Here is a 16,056-nt window from a genome sequence, read left to right on the forward strand (position 1 = left end):
GGCCAAAATCAAGAGTCAGACCTTAATCGACGATGCTCCCAGGAGCCGCTGTCATTTCTTTCTTGGGTAAGGAGTTGTACTGACTGTTTTCCCTCTTAACCTATTTTCATAGCATATGGAAATGGGGTCAGAACCAAGACCTTATTTATAAGTGAGGAAACTGAGGCTCAGAGAGAAAGGAGTGGCTTGCTTTTTAATCATATAGAAACAATAGACCCAAGATAAAAAATTTGGCTTCTATCATTGGACCACCAACCCACATCCATTCTGGTGATCATCAGTTTGTTCTCTATAGCTAACAGTCTATTTATTGGTCTCTCTCTCTCTCTTTTCCTTTTTCCCCCTTTGCTCGTTTGTTGTTTCTTAAATTCTACATATGAATGAAATCATATGGTATTTGTCTTTCTCTGACTGACTGATTTTGCTTAGCATCATATTCTTTAGCTCCATCCATGTCATTGCAAATGGCAAGATTTTATTCTTTTTCATGGCTGAGTAATATTCTATGGTGTGTATGTGTACACATGTTATATATACATCATACACATACATTATATACATACATATATATGTATATTCTCTTTATCCATTTATCAGTTGACGGGCACTTGGGCTGTTTCCATAATCCGGCTGTTGTAGATAATGCTGCTATAAACATCCTGGTGCATGTATCCCTTTAAATTAGTATTTCTATATTCTTTGGGTGAATACCTAGTCATGCAATTGCTGGGTTGTAGGCTAGCTCTATATTTAACTTTTTGAGGAAACTTCACACTTTTCCAGAGTGCTTGCACCAGCCTGCATTCCCACCAACAGTGCAAGAGGGTTTCTTTTTCTTTATGTCCTTGCCAACACCTGTTGTTCTTGTGTTCTTGATTTTAGCCATGAAATGTAAATCTTGCTTTGTATGTGTTTTAAGTTACAAAAATAAATTTCCCCTCAAATTCTTGGGATATTCCCTGATAAGCACTGAGTAATGTATAGAATTGTTGGATATTATACCCCTGAAACTAATATAACACTATATGTTAATTAACTGGAATTTAAAATAAAAATAATAAAATGCTTTGCATAATGCATGGTACATGACAAGTACTCAATAACAACAATAACAAATTTTTGGGCTGCTCTTTATATTGCTAGAATTTCCCAGTGCAGTCAGATCTCAGATGCTCAGGATGCCAGAAGAATGTGGGTGAACAAGAAACTCTGATGGCAGCATTTTTCTGGATAGTCAGCCCTGGAAAGGGTGTGTAATAAAGCACAGTTATCTATAGAACTCTCTCTCTCTAAGATGAAAAAGTAGGACTCTCTTAGCCTTGTTTTAATGATTCTTTTCCCTCTCCTAACTGCCCCTGCTTCCAGCAGGTCCTGAATTTTTTAGTAAAACCCTAGAATTCTATTTTTTTACTTATTCCTCCATAAAACATTGGGATAGCCAGAAGTCTCAGTAGAGTAGTGCTTAAATCACATTTCTCTAACTGCTTTTTGTACCTGGAAGCTGCTCCATGGGTCTGTGTTGACGCATGTGTCCTTATTTGGGATTTGGAAGGCATTATTATCATATCCATTGGACCCTGTGCTCACTCCACTGACTCTGGGAAGCAAGCAAAGGGAGGAAGTGACATGACCAGTGGGCGCAAGAAGAGGCCTGAGGCTGGCCTTGAGTCAGTCCCTAGGCATCTTCACTACCAGGGTGGCAAGTGGCCAGTTCTACTCTCCTTTCAGGTATACCCCTTGTGGTGCTCCTTTCTTATTTTCCCAATAAGGCTTCTGATAACTTCTCTAACCTGATTGTACCTACATAACACTGTGTGTATCTGTGGGTGTGTCTGTATATGTGTATCTGTTTCTGTGTGTCGTTTTCTGTGTGTGTGTGTTTATCTATCTCTATGTGTACGTCTGATTATGTGTGTGGATCCATGTGTATGTCTACACGTGTGTTAGGTGCACACATAACACATACAATGGGCTCACTCATTGCTTTGGAAAGATGATGTCACCACTGTGGAGGCCAGGACTTATGGAGTGGAAGGACACTTCTGGGTGAAGATTCAGGGAACCTGGGTTCTACCTGGTTCCTCCTTTGCCACAGACCTGCTTTGTGCAAATCATAATGGTTGGCTCCAATTTGTTCTCCAATAAAATTCAGAAGTTGGTCAAAATGACCAACTCTTCTGGGGCTCTCATCAGCTGGAAAACTTAGAAGGGACTCTACAAAGATGGGGGCACTTTGTAGAGAAACCACAAGGAACATGTAGGACCTGAGCCTAGCAACAGAGAGCTGAATTGATGAGGGCAGGGACCTACTGCCAGAAGCTAGAGAGGGCTTATAAGAGGGCCCGCTTGACAGGAGGCTGTAGTTGTGGGGTACAGACTGACTAAAGTGACCCTATAGGGAGAAGGAGTGAATATATGTCAAGCCTCACCTCCTCCCTCCCTCTAGATCCAGCTGGGGCTCCTTGCTATCCAAACTCAACAGGAACCATAAAGGTAGGTAATCTGGTGGTGTTGCCATAGAGCAGCCTCCAGGGCACCCAATGCATTGGAGAAGGTTGAGAATAGACCCAGAGAGGCCAATGGAAGGGCTTCTGCCCCGGTGCCTGCCACGTGCTTACACTAAGTTCACAGTGAGTGAGTGCAAGGTGGCATCAGCTTCCTCACCAGCCTCAGCTCCTGTTTTCTGCTACTGATAGGACTTTAGCCAAAATTTAATTAAACAAACCCTCAGTGTCCTCCCTCTCAAAGCCTCCTATACTCACCCCCTGCTGACGACAGTCCACAGCTAGTCGGCTCCAGAAGTACTGATCCTGCATCTCTTCTCTCATTTCCACCCTCCAGCTCGCCCCCCCACTTGGATTCCCATGGCCTCTTCCTTTTACTGTGGCAAGAGACTCCTAATTAACCTTCTCAGATCTGCTTCCAGAATTGAATTCTAAAACCAGGACTCTCATCTTTTCCTGCTCAAAGTTCGTCATTGTGCCTTCTTGTCTGAGGCTGTACTATAGTCTAATTGTGGCTCCCTCACCTCTCACGATCTGGATGAAACCCCCTTTGCAGTCCCATCCTTGGGTCTCTCTTCATGTCCCTGTGTTCCCACAACAGACGGTGCTGCAACTTTTCCTGTCTCCATGAAGATAATCGTCATTTATGGAGCACCTAATGTGTGCCAGGAGCTGTCCCAGGTACTTAGCTACCACTCTCTCATTACTCTTCACAGACAGGCAGTCAACAGTCCCCTCCTACTACTCAAATATAACAAATTTAACACAAAAATTCAAAGTAAACTCAAAATTCAGAAAGGGAATTCCTGGGTGCTGGAAACAAAGCCAGAGTGGATAGCAGGAGCTAAATCCAGATTCAGAGAGAATTGGAACCAAGAATGTCATGTATGGGTGAAGGCCTTCAGTCCAGGAATAACAAGGGGCTAGAAGTGAGCCCCCTGCACAAAGCCAGGGGTCTCTGAAGACTGTCCATTCCCCAATGGAGAAAAAAATTCTACTCTCAAGTTCAGGGCTGTGGTAAGGAAGGGTTGCTCATTCAAGGCTGAGGAAGAAAGAGAAACTTTTGCTAAAATTTAAACTTCAGGCTGTCCATGTAGTTGGTAGTCTCCATTACTCTTGCAGTGTGGGAATCCTGCGCCCAAAAATTAATATCAAATGCAGGCTAGATCTGCACAGCTGCATTGTGACAGAGCAAAGGCAACAATTCTACTGCAAACTCCTGAAGCTGATCCCTCATGAGGAACTTGCAACTGCAGTAGAAAACAAGCCCTCAGTGAAGTAGTGTGCAGAGGTGACACAGAGATCTCACATTCCAACAGCACAAACAAAGGGTCACTTGGAGCATCCTCCTTAAAGAGGTGACAGAAATAATGACCTCACAGAAGGCAAAAGTGAGATACTATTTTATTTATTTATTTATTTATTTATTTATTTATTTATTTATTTAAAAATTAGTTTCAGACGTAGAATTTAGTGATACATCAGTTTCATGAAGCACCCGATGCTCATCCCATCACATGCCCTCCTTCATGCCCATCCCCCAGGTACCCCGTCCCCCTCCCCCTCCTCTCCAGCAACCTCAGCTTGTTTCCTAGAGTTCAGAGTCTCTTATGGTTTGCTTCTCTCTCAATTTTCATCTTATTTTATTTTTCCTTCCCTGCCCCTGTGCTCATTTGTTTTATTTCTTTTTTAAAAAAGATTTTATTTATTTATTCATGAGAGACACACAGAGAGAGGCAGAGACACAGGCAGAGGGAGAAGCAAGAGGGCTCCCCACAGGGAGCTCAATGTGGGACCTGATCCCAGGACTCCTGGGATCATGCCCTGAGCCAAAGGCAGATGCTCAACCACTGAGTCATCCAGGAGTCCCTCATTTGTTTTACTTCTTAAATTCCATGCATGTATGAAATCATATGGTGTTTGTCTTTCTCTGGCTGACCTACCTTACTTAGCATAATACCCTCTAGTTCTATCCACATATCATGGCAAATGGCAAGATTTCATTCTTTTTGATGGCTGAATAATATTCCAATATATATGCCACATCCTCTTTATCCATTCACAAGATTTTAAGATAATAGAAAATTTTAGAAAAAGAGCCAAATATGAATTCCAGAAAAAAAAGAGATGCAGTATGATATGAAAAACTCAGGACCAGAATTACACGGGAGGCTAGGCACAACTATGAACAGCTGAATTGGTAGACAGATCTGAAGAACTATTTATAACTCACCTTGGTCCTGCAGGCAGGCAATTGTTTCTCCCTGTTAACACAAGAAGACACTGGTGCTTAGAGAGGTAAGAAACCTCCCCAGGAAACCCTGACTTTGAACTCAGGTCTGTGTGACCTGGCAATATGCTGGGGTTGGTTTTACTGGTTTGTGAGGGCCCATTGTATGCATTTCTTCCCAATTCCATGTTCAGTGACAAAATGGTAGCTAGAAATTGACCATAGTAAGCATCCACCACAGAGGCTGGCAAATGCTATAATCAGGGACTTTTTTTTTTGTTCTTAGGATATCTATAGCTAAACAAACACTCACCAGCATACCATGGTCTGACCCACATGCCCACTTTGCATCAGGATTCCTGGCAATCTCCCACAGGGGGCTCACGGGATACATGGAGGGTGCGGTTGGCTGAGTGGGGTTCACGGTACACTGCTGAGCTGGGTGCCCTTTCTGGAGTGAACAGCTGTGACAGAGCTCGAGCTGACTCTTGTTGGTATGTGGGCCTGTGGACCTACTATTAACATCTTCCATGTTTTTTTTTTTTTTTTTCAAGAGAAGCTGCAAAATCATCCAGAATTTTATGTGGCATCTCAATTTTAAAATGCTGTTTTTAAAAAAACGTTGCTCAGGCCAAAGAAAGCACATCTGTTGGCTGGATTTGGCCATGGGCTGCAGGTCTGTGATTTTCATGTTTAACCAATAAACTCCATTGCTTGTGTCATTGTTCCTTTCTCTTAATCATCTCTGACTTGTCAAGATCCAGATAACATGACAGTTTCTTCACATCTCATCCCCAATCATTCAGCTGAAGTCATCTTCTAAATACTAAGAAGATAGCTTTGAATATTTTCCCTTAAAGAAAGTACATATGGGTTTAATATTATTTGTGCTTTTTTTTTTTTTTGTTGTTTTTTCCTCTCTGGTAGCTGTAACTTCCCTGAAGATCAAGATCTATGTCTTGGTCATCTTTGTTTCTCTGGAAATGTTCAGCAAGTCCCTTGTATATAATAGACATTCAATAAATATTAGGTAAATTTTAAAACTGGAAACTCAGTAGATGTTTATTTGAATCATATTTTATGCTTGTATTGAGAATTGTGGCTTGTCTAACTTAGCCAGGAAGACTAAAAGTTTAGATGGGAAATTTCAAAGCCATGTAGATAGCACTGGGGATATTTCTCCTCATTCCTGCTTTTATGAGACAGGCTTAAGGGAAACATTTATTTTCCTATATGTGTTGATATGTGTGAATGGGGGCTCCTGTGCTAATTTCAGTGGTCCAAAGAGGGCTCTTCCCATAGTTGTTGTTGACTGAAATGATAGAATATAGAGCATTTTCCCATTAAAAAAAATTTTTAATCAAAATAAAACTTATTAAAATTAAAAACATAATATTTACTTATATTGGCATTTAAAAGAATGTTTAAATGCCTTTTAAATTAAGGTGTAATGTACTGTAGAGCAAGATTTAAAGGGAAACAAGCACTTGGGTGCAAATCTCAAATTAAAATTTGATAGTTATGGTTTCCCCCCTCATTTTCTTATATTGTTTTGAGCAAAGAATCTTTAGGTCTTTCTCTCACTTTCAGTACTGTAGATTTGGAAAGCTTGCAGCTCTTTGGCATTTAGATTTCCTTTGGTATCTTCAAATGTCCTGAGATAACCTTTCCCTAGCTGCTATCTGCTAATTCCAGAAAATAATTGATTAATTGTGTCTAAATTCCAAGAACTAGTAGGATTCCTTTAATTTTTGTTTTTTAAAGATTTTATTTATTTATTTTTCTGAGAGAGAGAGAGAGACAAAAAGAGAGAGAGACCATGTGAGTGCACAAGTGAGGGGAGGGGCAGAGGGAAAAGCAGACTCCCCACTGAGCAGGAAGCTTTATAGGAGGCTGGATCCCAAGACCCCCGAGATCACGATCCAAGCAGAAGGCAGATGCTTAACCGCCTGAGCCACCCATGCACCCCAATAGGGTTCCTCTTCTTTCATGGGCAGGGTTAGCTGCATAACCCCTGTTTCCTTTCATGGTATTTTTCTAAGCAGGACAAGTTTAGAGCCTTCTGTCCTCAGCTGGTTTCTATATTTGGTCAAAGAGCTTAGAATTAGAAAACTCCAACCTCATCAGTACTTTGTGTTAAAAATAGGTTCAAAACAAACAGTAAAAGGATACTAAATGCAAATACAACATGCTTTCTTCTCACATTAATCATTAACTTTATTATTTGCATATTTGGGGACAAAGGTGGTAAAAAATGAGTATGGGCTAGTCATTTTTTTCAAATTTATTTACAAGTATATTTTAAACAAAAGATCTACCTTGAACCATTGCACAATTCTCCTTTTTTTTTCTTTTCTTAAAAAGATTTTATTTATTTGACAGAGAGAGCACAAGCAGAGGGAGCAGCAGGCAGAGGGAGAGGGAAAGGGAAGCTCCCCATTGAGCTGGGAGCCTGATGATGTGGGGCTTGATCCCAGGACCCTGGATCATGACCTGAGCTGAAGACAGACTCCTAACTGACTGAGCCACCCAGGCGCCCTATACAATTTTTCTTAATTGTAAAAATTTAGTCTGAAAATGGGATAGAAACAATCTGTAGATGCCATTTAAGTTGAATTTTCTTTCTTTTTAAAATATTTTATTTATTCATGAGAGACACACAGAGAGGCAGAGACACAGGTAGAGGGAGAAGCAGGGAGCCCAATGTGGGACTCCATCCTGAGACTGCAGGATCACACTCTGAGCCAAAGGCTTAACACCCAGGCATCCCCTAAGTTGAATTTTCTTGCCATAGTTTAGAGAGATTTCAACTCTGCTAGCCACTCAAGATATCTTATTTCTAAAACTTTGGAGATTCATTTGTATTGTGTATCATCTTGTGAAACGGGTAATGCATGTATTCAACAACCAGGGATTGCTCTGTGGGGACACTGGCTACACAGTGGTAAACATGACAGAAGGGCCTAGGCCCCATCTTGTGCCATCAACACTATGCAGCCATTTAGGAAACGAGCCTACAATTTTGACATTGTTGTTATCACCTTCTGACCTCAATTGCTAAACAGCTTTGTGCTGTAATACATTTGCTTTCAATTGCCAGAAAGAGATGATTGCCATCATGTCCAAGACGTAAGTTATTAAAGTTTGAAAGGAAAAGTTTTCATTATGTTAAGTTCATCCCTAGTATCACTTCATGCCATCAGCCGAAGGCCCTGACTCTACTTTTTACCTGTTATGTGCTTCTGTACCAGGTTGGACTGATCACCTTTGAAACAAACAAATGAACAAACAGGCAAACACTGGACATATGTGGTGGAGGCAAACTTGTCACTCAAATGGGAGTGATTGCCTTTTGTCTTTGCTCTTCTTAAATAAGCATCTCAAACTGGAAGTCTATAGGAGTTTTCTTTCATTGAGGCTGGAATGAATGATTTTGAAACAATACGAGTTAAAGGGGAAAGGGGAGTGTAGTGGTCATTGATGCCATGATTGTCACCCTATAGGTAGGTACCTGCTTATCATTTAGTGGTGTCCTTCAGGACACTCACGGTAGAGCTCCAGGAGGTCATGGGCTCTAAAGGGGGCGTGGTTCAGGGGGCAGCCTTACGTGATCTGGATCCAGTCTTCTCCTTTGATGAGGGAGGGATCTGAGGCTCAGGGAGGCAAAATGAATTCCCAAGGGCACAAAGCTCCCAAGGGCACAAAGCTGGTCATGGTGTAGGATCTTGCCTCTTGGTCTACATAAGACTCATGCTCAAAATAGTCCCATCCCACATTTTATGTCTCTTTATCTTGTTACTCTATTACAGTTATAGTTGTAGAATCTTAACTCTACTAACGTCATGTACTTATTTACCAAAGATAAAGCTTTAGGTTTTCTTCCATGAAGGATGCTTTTTCCCACTCAGCTCATGGCTGGTTTCGAGTTGGTGTATCTACTCAGAAAATACTAACCATATGCTGCTTGAGCTTAACCAAAAGAGGTATTTATAAGCAGTTGATGTTTTGAAGACCAAAGGAAAAGAGAGACCGAAAGTTGCTTGAAGTTAGCATATGTTGCTCCTTACTTTTGCTCTAAGTGAGTTAGTTGATCTAGGGCTTTTAGGCCTCGTGTTTTTGTTCCACTGAGGAAATAGTAGTCACGTGGCTGTAAGCAAGTGGCTAGAGGTAGAACTGCCCAGACCCTGAGAAGGGGAAATTGTTTGTGCCAGATGGGTAATAAGTGAGCAGTTGTCTTATCTGTTAGGTGGATCCACAGGAAATTGTCAACATTACATCACTTTTGACCTACAAAAACGGTGATTTTATACGGAGTACTCCAATAGGGCCTGCCTTTTTCTCCATCCTTCCCTCTTATTTTCCCAAGCCCTTGCAAGTGTTTTTCCCTGGCCTGGTGGTAGGCTCTATTGTTTGAACTACCAAACTTATGCTTATTCTCCTTTCCTTATCATCAAAGACTTTCAGGCTCTGGGTAGAATGTCAAAGATTTGCTCCTCGTAAAGATGGAACCTAGGTTCAAAGGGGACATTCAAACATAGCAATCGACCCCCAAACATTCCTTTATTCAGCATCTGCTTGGAAGATGCTACTTGAAAGAGCTTGGAATAGCAATAGTTCTGTGCTGTTGCCTCACAGGAAGTGGTCTGGCTCAAAGACTGGGGCAATACGCTTAATATTAACATATCTTGAGAGATGAAACTGCTCTCTTCTTGCCTGGGCAGATTGAGATATTATGCTTCTATCTTATCTTCAGAGGAATATTCTGGTCAGATCTCTATCATTCATGAACCTAGATGGGGCACACTGTGTTTCATTAGAAAAGCAGGGTGCCTCCTTGGACTCATCAGGTAACCAGGCCTGTGTGTAATCGATGGCAGTAGGACAACAGTTGGGTGGGCTACTGGCTAAAAAGAGGAAGTTAATTCCATCACAGGCTTGTGAGCCACTAGTTCTTGTATAGCTTTTGGGTAAGTCTCAAAATCTCTGGTAACTGCCTCAGTTCCTTCATCCTTAGAGAACTTGGGAACTTGCCTAAAATCAGAAATGAATGCAAAGTTGGCGATGAAGACTCATAGAAGCCTTGCTGTGGAACTAGTTCTCAGTAGTTGAAATGGAACAAGAGGGTGACAATTCTAAGTACTCAAGGCTAACTAGCTTTGGGAAAGTGGAAGCAGGAAGAATTGGAGGTCATTGGGTGCTGTTGCTCTTCTTTTGGTCATCGAGTAGAGTTGAGTAATACAACCTGGCCCTGAGGACCGATGAATTTTTTCCTAAGTTCCAGAAATGCTGTAGTGCAACCCAAGCACTAAGCCATCTTCACCCTTCACTGGCAGAAGCACAATCTGAGACACTGTCTTTTCATGCAAATAGCACACATATCATTAAGGACCTGGTATGTGCCAAGTCTTATTCAAGGCCCTGGATATCAAATGTAGCCTCCAGATGAGCAGCATCAGTGTCACCCAGAAACTTGTGAGCGACACAAACCCGCAGGCCCCCCTGGAGGCAGAGATTCTGGGAATGAGGCCCAGTGTCCATGTCCTAACAAGCCCTCCAGGTGACTCTGAAGCAACCCTAAAGAAGGAGAATGACTGCTCTAGGCATGGGACATGGACAAGTGAACAACACAGCTGGGCATGGTTTTGGTGGCTTTGTTCCTGTGTGGGAAGGCTCATAAAACGTGCCTGACAAACTGTTGCTTAGAAAAAATTCTTTGTTTGTTAACCAGTGAAAAGGAGGCCACATTGGGGAAACGATGAATTTATGTTTTGATGAAATGTCACCATGTCCTTTGAAGCTAGGCCACATTTAGGAAATTCTGGAATCGTTAAGCCATGAGGTAATGTTGTAATTTTGCTGTGAACAAGTTTATGAGCCTTGATGAAGATTTTTCCTCTTGACTCTAGTTCTTAACTATAGCCTGTAATGGGGTTTTGACACTAGAAAGTAATGCTCCTTGGCATGGATTCAACCTAAAAAACGAGGGCATAGCTGAAAAACCCTTCTATCAGTGCTGCCAAAATGCATGACCTGTTTTGCTTGGGTTTTGTTTTCCTCCTTTCCTTCTTTCTTCCTCTTTTTCCTTTTTCTCTTTCTTTCTTCCTTCCTTTCTCTCTCCCTTCCTTTTTTTAAAATTTTCTTTCCTTTTTTTGCTTTTTAAGATTTATTTATTTATTCATTCAGAGAGAGCGAGAGAGAGGCAGAGACACAGGCAGAGGGAGAAGCAGGCTCCATGCAGGAAGCCCGATGTGGGACTCGATCCCGGGTCTCCCAGGATCACACCCCGGGCTGCAGGCGGCGCTAAGCCGCTACGCCACCAGGGCTGCCCTAATTTTTCTTTCCTTCCTTTCTTTTTGATTTTACATCAAAAATTTAAATCTGATGTCATGTCTCTGTCTTCAGATGCTAATCTACATTTATCCCACATACCTGGAAATAAGGTTGCTTTATAAACATTCATTCAAAGAAAACATGTATCATGGTGAAGGAATCCTTACAGACACTAGTGTTCTACATTCCCACAACCAGTGATGCCTCTGACCGCTCATTTCTGCAGGTAGGACAGCACAGCCTGGAGAGAAGAGCGGCCTAGCCAAGACGGAGTTGGTAAATTGTAGCAGAATTAGAGCCAATATATGAACTCCCAACTTCTGCCCTCCAGCTGCATGCATGCCTATAGATTATACATTGTGACCTGCCATTACCATACCTTCTGCTTAGCCTATTTTCACCGGTGCCCAGGGAGAATTGAGTCTAGAGGCTACTCCAAGGTGGGCTGGGTTTATTGGTGGCCCCATCCCTTTATCTTCTCAGGTACTGCCTTCTTTTCCAACCCTTCTGTGTCCCTATCAAATGTGCTGCTGGAGGAGCCTCTGAAGGTAAGCTCTGAGACATCCATAGTATGGAGGGAAGTTCCAAGGGGTAGAATTCCAAGTGACAATTGTCCAGTGGGGCATTGAGGGTTCCAGGCCATCCTTCTTAGAACAGTGTGGATCTGGTAGACCTTAGAGCCTGAGTTTCCCCTGATGCCTGGGACCTAGGTTTCCACCCCAAGTGATGTTGGCAGCATATATCACACTCATTTCAGGGAATATCACCAGCACTTATTCTAGGAACTCGGAGAGCTATTGCCCTTCTTCAAAACTTTCAAAAAGACTTGACCAAAAGAAAAAATTCTTAATAAATGAGTGGCATATAAATATCAAGTAGGAGATGCTTCATACATTCCAATGTGATTATTTTTGAAAAATAGAATTTACCTGGGTGGATTCCAGAAAGGATTTTTAGTGCAGTGAAGTTACCCTGTATTATACTATGTTGGTGGATACATGTTATTACACATTTGTCCAAACCTATAGGATGTAACACACCCAGAATGAACCTAGTGTCAACTATGGACTTTGGGTGATAATGTTGTGTCAGTGTAGGCTCATGGATTGTAACAAATCCACTGCTGTGGTGTGGATAGTGGGGAAGACTGTGTGTGTGTGGGGGGGGAAGGAGTTATGTGGGAAATGCTGTACTGGCACCATTTTGCTACAAAGCTAACATTGCTCAAAAAGGAAAGTCTATTTTCAAAAAAATACAATTTATCCTTAGAGAATGGAAAAATGGTTGTCAAGGCAAATGTTTTCCCCTTCAATCTGTGTAGCATACATCTCCCTGCTGTTTGGAATTATTAGAGGAATTTGAGTATTAGTTAGATATCGTTTTTAAAAACATAGTTGTTTTAGTGGGTAAAGGACCCAATTAAATAGATAAGGTGAAAGGGCCGGTGAAACTGATCCATTTAGCTATGAGCATGGCCATTCAGCTAAGTCTGGGAAAGCTACAGAAAAATGAAAACAAAAACAAACACCCAACTTTCCCTCATTTTTGGAATAAGAAACACAAAATCAGGTCAGCAATTCCTTATTCAAGACGTTGATGATCTGTCAGAAAGAAAGTAATGATATAGGACATGCTAGAAAAAACCGAAGATAATACAGGGCTTGTTATATTGTATTTCACTTCAGTGGGTTTGAGGTTTCCGAGGTCGCCCGCATTTTCACAGGCCGACACGCGGGCCCGGAACCCTGCTCCGAGCTCCCAGAGGGTCCAGCCCGCGGCCCCGTCCCCGTCCCCATCCGCGTCCCCGTCCCCGTCCTCGTCCCCGTCCCCGCCCGCCCAGCGCAGCCCCCCCCCCCCGCGCCCCCGGGCCACTGGGAAGTCCATCTGGGTCTTCCAGAAACAGCTTGTTTGTCTTTTCAGTGACATTCTGTTTATTCAGCTCTGTTTTCCCTTCTGTGGGAGAAAGCTTACAATTGTTTTTCTCCCCCGCCCCCCCCCCCCTTTTATCTGTGTTTCTGCATCAGCACCGCAGCCGGGAGGACTAGAAACTCCGCAGGAAACATGAAAGGAGACCGAGCTGGGAGGGGAAGGGGCGGAGATGGGAGGGGAAGGACCGGGAAGGGGCGCCCCCGCGGAGGGGCCGTCGCCCACCCCCCCCCCCTGTCCTTCCTTCCCCGGGCGGGGCGGGGCCGCGGGCCTCCGGCGACGTGGGTGGGCCTCGGCGGAGCCGCGGGGCCGCGTCGCTCACAGGCTCTGCCCTGGGCCGGGCCCCGCCGAAGCCGGGATGTTTGCCGTTTGAGTAAATAAACCGGCGGAGGCGCTGGCGGGCGGCGCTGCCCCCGCTCACCCCGCAAGCTCCCCTGCGGACCCGGACCGAGCCCCCGCCCCCCCGGCCACACACCGCGGACACACAGCGGGTCCCTGTGTCCCGAGCCGGGAGGACCGCGGGGCTGCGGTTCATCGGGGTTCCCGGCGCTCCCTCGGGAGCCCTCCCTGCCCGGGGCCCACACCGCCCAGGCCCGCCCGCAGCCCCTCCCGGCGGTCGGCGGCCCCGCCTGCCGGGTCGGGTCGGGTCGGGTCGGGTCGGGTCCGGTCGGGATCCGGCGGACGCGGCCCCCTTCCCACCCCGTCCGCGTGCGGCCGCCTGCAGCAGGGCTTCGCGGTGGCGCGGTCGGGCGGGTCTGCGCGGCGCCGGGCAGGTGCTCCACGCGCCCTGCACCAAGGAACGAGCGACGGACGCCGAGCGCCGGCTGACGGGCGCGGACTGGAGCGTCGGCCTTTCTGCCCGAGTCCATCCCTGCCGCCGCCTGCTTGGCCTGTCCTGGCCTATCTGCCCCGCACTGGCCTCACTGAGAGCATTAAAAGCAGACAAAGGTCAGTGATGGAGAGAGAGAAGAGGTCCCTCTCCCCAGGGTGCCTTGGAAATCTTCCCTCCCCAGAAAAATCTCCATTACATGGCTCAGCTCTGTCTCTGTCTCTGTCTCTCTCATGCACACTCTGCCTGGAAAACAAGGGATTTTTTTTTTTTTTTTAATTAAAAGTGCTTCAAAAGTCTCTGACCAAGTACAGTCAAGCATTCACGTCCTGCCACCTGGTGACTAGTTAGTGCCTAAGCCATCTGGACAGAGTGGGGCTACCCTGACAGATATTGACCACTGACCACCTACCACCTGTTAGTCACCAGAGGGGGGTTGTCTGCGGTCAACAAAAAAGATTCTGTCTGTGCTCGTGGCATTTCTTTCTTATATTAAGGAAGACCGCGAATTAAATAATTTCAATAAAATAAAATGTAACAAGTGTTAGGAAAGTTATTTAAGACGCAATTAATTATTTACGATCTCATGATGTCTCTTGTTATCTTGACCACATTACTGAAATTTTCACTATGTGACTTAGCAGGTTTACTTTTCCTTCCAGTTAAACGTTAAGTTTCTGGAGGATAAGAACAAAGTCTTACCCAAAGCCTTCCATGGTTGACTGCTGTGTACTTTGGATGCTCTGGTGGTTCTGGGGGGTGGGGGCGCTCTTGCCCTAGTCTAGGAGAGCCCTTTGGGTTCTTCCTCTTGGCATCCTCCTTCTAGCAAGGTCCGAGGTCATCATGATTTTGATTATACTTCAGGTCACCAGTCGTGAAGTGGGTCCTGGCTGAGCCTGTGTCAGCTGGTGTGGCTCCTTCCGAAGGTTCCTCAAGGTTGCTAGTTAAGATCGTTAAGCATGACTGTCTCCTTCCAGAATGGCTTAAGAAATACCCTAATCCTATGGTTAGACAGGATGATAATCTGAAGCAGCACGGCAGTGATGACAGGGCTTGGGGGGAGTGGGAAGACAGCTATTTGCAGAAATGCCCATGAAAGGATATTCTTGCAGTTCCACAGAAAGGGCAAGCAGACCGGAGCCACTTGACGATTGGTGGGGAAGCATGAGCTCAAAGAGCTTGAAACTCAGGATCACCTGCATTACAAGTGTTTACAAACATACAAGAATTTTAGTAACTAAAGGCTATGTTGAGAGGCCCTAGTGGGATGGGGTGCTCCAGTGGCCTCAGAGAAAAGCAGCCTGAGGCCTTCAGTATAGGACGGCATTCAACCAGTTAGACAGCTGTTCTCAGACGGTGATTTTGCTTCCAAAGGGACAGTTGGCCTTGTCTGGAGACACTACTGGTTGTCACAACAGGGAGGGTGCTCCTGTCATCTAGTGGGGGGGGGGGTGGGGAAGCCAGGGATATCGCTAGATATCCTCTAATACACAGGACAGCCTGAACAGCAAAGAATTATCTGACCTAAAATATTGAAAGTACCACCATCGAGTGACTCTGGGCAAGAACAGAAAGAGAGATAGAAACTTCTGGAGAAAGACTGCAAGATAAGGCTCATGGGAGAGCCAGTGTTGTGAAGGAGGTCTGTGAGAGATTCCATTCCCCTGAGGAGCACATTGCAGACACAGGCCACCCGTGTCTGCTTGAGATGTGCTGGCCTGTGTCCTACCCTGCAAACCTAACATCAGGGGAGAGTTAAATCCTAGAATATTTTCATGCATGCATGACCGTAGGCCTGTCTCTCACAGCCAGGTTCTCTGTAGCGAGGAGAGGTGAAAATCCCCACAACTTCCTCAAGGGGCCTGGAAGAGCATATAAGCTGAGATGCTGCCGGGCTTCTGCTGAGCATGGCTGCACCTTGCCTGGGGTCTCCAGGCCTTGCCCATCAGTCCTTGTCAGAAGCATCACGTTCCAACTACGATGTCACCTTGTGAAAGCTGCAGGGTGGCAGTGACAGTGCAGCGAGGACGTGGGTGGGCTTCACTTGGGCTGTGCAGGAGCCCAGACTCCAGGGCAAGAGCAGGCCTCAGGGGCGGGGAAGGTAGAGCAGGCGATGCCTCGCTGAGGGAGGACGGGGAGGATGGGGCCTCCTCTGAGGAGCATGCTTCCATCCATGTCTGGTTTGTGTCAGCATCTCTGTGTCACCTTGTCCCACCCTGCCCAGGGGCTCGGGAGAG

The 16,056-nt window shown here is 45.0% G+C and overlaps 2 long non-coding RNA genes across 3 annotated transcripts in view; one reads left to right on the forward strand and one right to left on the reverse strand.

Annotated features, from left to right (window-relative positions):
* Positions 1–1,122: 1,122 nt before the first annotated feature.
* On the reverse strand, positions 1,123–11,647 carry LOC112643826 (uncharacterized). The gene is made up of 3 exons (XR_003125922.3): positions 11,444–11,647; positions 4,738–4,768; positions 1,123–1,240 (listed from the first exon to the last, which is right to left on the reverse strand). It is a non-coding gene; the product is annotated as an uncharacterized LOC112643826 (long non-coding RNA).
* Positions 11,648–13,293: 1,646 nt separating this feature from the next.
* LOC112644592 (uncharacterized) overlaps positions 13,294–16,056 on the forward strand; it is a 29,185-nt gene continuing 26,422 nt past the window's right edge. For both annotated transcript variants that reach the window (XR_007413735.1, XR_004810071.2), the window contains exon 1: positions 13,294–13,938. This is a non-coding gene — a long non-coding RNA (uncharacterized LOC112644592). The remainder of the gene's footprint in view (positions 13,939–16,056) is intronic.

Source organism: Canis lupus, chromosome 1 (genome assembly GCF_003254725.2).
Source record: "Canis lupus dingo isolate Sandy chromosome 1, ASM325472v2, whole genome shotgun sequence".
Taxonomy (NCBI): domain Eukaryota; kingdom Metazoa; phylum Chordata; class Mammalia; order Carnivora; family Canidae; genus Canis; species Canis lupus.